This window comes from Rhyacophila brunnea, unplaced genomic scaffold, assembly GCF_057557595.1.
Source record: "Rhyacophila brunnea isolate RB1 unplaced genomic scaffold, BYU_Rbru_1.0 scaffold_44, whole genome shotgun sequence".
Taxonomy (NCBI): Eukaryota; Metazoa; Arthropoda; class Insecta; order Trichoptera; family Rhyacophilidae; genus Rhyacophila; species Rhyacophila brunnea.
Genome location: NW_028233109.1, coordinates 3,450,715 through 3,455,224, shown reverse-complemented (window position 1 = coordinate 3,455,224; position 4,510 = coordinate 3,450,715).

The following is a 4,510-nucleotide window of genomic DNA, read 5'->3' as shown; positions in this document are numbered from 1 at the left end:
TGCTATATTTTACATATAATATTCTTGATTTTTGAATTTTTAATAAGAATTCAGATAAAGATTAAATATTGTTACTTTGTATGAAACTATAATTTATTATAAATATCACTGCTAATACTAGAATATCTTTCTTTCATTTATTTATTTTTTGTAATAAAGCGCGATTCTTATAAAAAAATTATATATTTACTAGAATTGATGAATAGAAATATATGAATCGTGTAATTTTTTAGTTTTTATAAACCTGTGTTATATTCTCAACAGGTTTCTTTTGAATATAATGAAACACAACTGATCAAAAATGATCATTGATCGTATTTACCCCTTTTTCTAGATAAGAAAATAATAATAAAAAATTTTACCATGGTATTTCTCTCTATTTTACCGAAATTTTTTCTATAAAATTGATATTCTATTACATTTGTTTTTAATTATGCGTTTTTTCCTGAAAATATGACATATATTCGAAAAAAAAACAAATCACTGTATATCCTTTTTCATATTTTCTATTTTAGTTTATCTTCTTAATCATCTCTATGATAACATTAAAATCTGAAAGTTAATGTCTTTATATTCTTATGCAATTAAGAATATAAAAATTAAACTTAATAGAGATAATGCTATCATTTATAGGATATTTTCATGTTTTTATCTTTTTCAATGGTAACTATACTATCATTTTTATAGTTTTTTTGATTCTTTACTTTTTACGATCGCTTAATCCACAAAGTAGTTAATAATTTACTTTATTCTTGTAAAAGCTATATAAATACTTTTTTTTTCTCCTTTATATTCTTTTAAAATTTTATATGATGCTTGTTTCAGTGTATTAAAAACAAAAAATATATTCATCTTGTTAAGGTTTTTTTGTTATAATTGAATATTTAACTTTGGATTGAAATATTCGAAAATTACGCAATTTAAGTAAACAACTCTTTAATAAAATTTTATGCTGAAGTATCGTTTTTTTATTTAAAATTAGAACTTCCTGGATACCAAATGCTGTTATCAAATCATTCGATTTTTAATTATAATTGGATTATGAGAAAGAATAACTGCAAAGAAGAACATTTTTAATCCATTTTTTTACGGCAAATTGTACTTTTTTATTAATTATTTATAATAAAATATTCTTCTAATTTTATTTAAATTTTCATTCAGAATCTATAAATTTATAAATCACCATAAAATTGTTAATATTGGCTCAAATTATTATAATAATACATATATAAGTCTATAATATGCATCAAACTAGATTTTCTGGCTTAGTAAGATCTTCTAATTAATTGTTCTTTATAATATTTAAAACCATAAATTTTTTATATTGTTAAGATTATTTATTAAAAAAGCAATAATATGACTATTTTTATGTTTTTTATAATATACTTATCTATTTCCTATTTATTTTTTCTTTAAGATTCTCTTGTTAAGAAATTATTATCTTTTTACGTTTTTATTTTATTTTTCATATATATATAGAAATATACTGGTCAAATCGAAATAGTTTTAGTGTTTAGTAATTAATAATATAAAATTTATTGGATTTATCTTATAATAAAATGAAATTTTGAAGTAACATATAAATAGATTGAAAATACAAAAGATATATTTTTCTATTTTCGACACCGAATATATTTATTTTTAGTAAATATTTTCGGTTTAATGCACTAATATAAGAATATTGTTATAAAAATTACGTCTCTGATAGAAATTTATGTTTGATTGTCTTATTTTACTTTATATAAATTGTTATTTGCTTTAATTTTTGTGGCTTAATTCTCATATTGCTGCCAATCTTTTGGTTTTTTTTTTATTTTTATAGACGGTTTTTAGATTTTCTGATTGTAAATATAAAACCTTTATGCTAAAAAAAACTGCTTTTTCATGATAATATTCAATTTTATTATAAATATTTCATGTGACATGTTATATTATCGATTTTCTATCCTATTTTAAATATAATATGTCTGCAGCGAGAAGAGAAAAACCATATTATGGATCTTATTTGTGGCAAAAAGAAATAAAAATTGTATTTTAAACAAAATTATACAACTTTTAGCTGAATTATGTCGCTGAATAGCCGAATAAGTGGTGATAAATATGTCCACTAGCACAGAAAGAAATAATACAATGATAATTTATGACATTATAAATACATTATCTAAAGTTGGAATATATAAAAATCATCTTTTTGTGGATATATAGCCATAACCAACTTGGTTATATTCAAGATTTTTTTGCCTTATAATGGATATTTATAAAATCTACTAGACATAGCGAATATTTGTACATTCGTTTTGTTATTCAGATCAGGTGAATTTATTGATTTTTTGGTCTATTCCAAGTTTTATGTGTTGCCATATTTTTTTCTGTCTTAAAAAAACCTAGAGCCAAGGCCTGTTTTGTAAAAAAACCAATTTTTACTTGCTGATCATATTTAGATAAGCTAACAAACACATTCTGGCTATCTCATATTTCTCATTATCTGCGATTTTTTTATTAATTTATATATATCACAAAAAAAGGGATATTTTTTCTTATAATAAAATTAAGTTTTCTTATGCTGATTATCTTATAGAAACGCAAAATACGCAGAAAATCATATATTTTATTTTTTTCTTGTTTCTGAAACTTTTATGTGTGGATTTAGTCGACTATTTTTTTTCTTTATTTTAGTGGGTTTTTTGTGTGATAATAACTATCATATACACCAAATCGAAAAAATATGTTTTGAATTCTAAATCGATATAGATTATGCTTGATGTATTTTGATATGGGATTTTAGTAGAAAGTTTAAGGGTCCTATTATGTTTTTTTCTTTTAATGATCAATTACATAAAATATTGAATATATTTTTATATCTTATTAAAATATTCAATTATAAAAAAAGATATTTATATCATTTAATTGACTTTGATGTCTTTTAAATAGGATTTTTTAAGTATGTTTCTTATATACGAAAAAAAGGGTGGATAATACTAAACTCAGTAATTTTTATGATTTGAACAATAGTTTTAGCTTTTATTTTATCTGGTAAAACAAGATAGTTGTTTTTTCTTCAATTATATGAAATTTTTTTGTAATTCTAATCATCTAAAATACTAACTTGATCGATATCTTATAACATTGAGATAGAATAATTACTGAATATAGGAATTTATGTAAACTATACACACTCTTAGATAATATATTTCAGTAAAAAAGGCAAGATTTTGAGTTTCAATCTGCCTGCTAAAGTTTTAAAAAAACTAAATTTTATGATTTCTAATCTGAAGAAAGGTATTTTTGCAAAGCTAAATCAAGATTTATATGCTATTTGATATATATAGTCGCCTAAGCAGCTATAAAAGGTGCTTATTCTGTAAGTAGCTAAAAGAAAAAAGATTTTTTATTGCATTGAACTGCTGCAGATTACCTAATATAGGTTTCGTGATCATAAATTATACATTTTTCACTAAATACTGCTAAAAAAATTCAAAAGGTGCTAAAAAGTTCAGCTAGGATAAAGAAAAAATGTACATTTTAGAATACAGTGTTAGTTAAATACATTGTCTAATGTAAATGATTGAAATGACATTTTTTCTGATTATCTATATATTTAAGTAGATTCATTTTCTGTTTTTTGCCATATTAAATTTATTTATAATGTATTATCTATATGATAAAATAGTAACTAGCCATATTTTTATATTTTTCATCTTTAAAAAATAAATAATAATACAAAAATAATGAACATTTATATAAAATACGCAGTGCAAAGTAAATATAAATTACATTCCATTGGATTTGTGTATTTATAAACAAAAAATATTATAATTTGTATATAATAATCTATTATTATATTTATCACATGTTTATGTCGGTTTTTTGCAATCTTTTATTACGATTTATATATATTACTGACTCATATGTTCATTAATCATTTAATTTTCTTTAAATATCTATAATTTTAGTGAATAAAATAAAAATCGTTGACATATTTTACAAACTCAATAGCCTTTTTCACTTATTTTCAAATAAAAAAAAACATCTAAATCTATGCCAGATCGCATAAATATAACATAAATAAGTCATTTAATTGCAAGATTCAACCACTCTTTTGCTTAAAATTTCTTTAAATTTTCAAAAATTATAATATTATATCGAAAAAGCATTATTTACGTTTTTCGTCTTTTCTTGGCAGCTAAAAATCTGGATTTTATACAATTTTTATTATTTAAATTGTAGTATATATGATGTTTTTTATTTTTATTGCTAATAGAATAAAATGTTTACAAAAGTAAATACGAGTGTGTATCTTATACATCAAAAGCTTATATCAATTCGTGATGTGAAATTCTATTCTATTTGTTGCAAAAAATACATATCTTTGGTTTAAAGAAATATTGAAACATAAATAATCTCGTAGTTTTATACAAAATGTATATAAAGGGTTTTTTTTTGCTAAATATCGAAGCTTTTTTTTTTAAATCCATGAATAATAATAAAAAGTTTATCTATTGTATCTTAT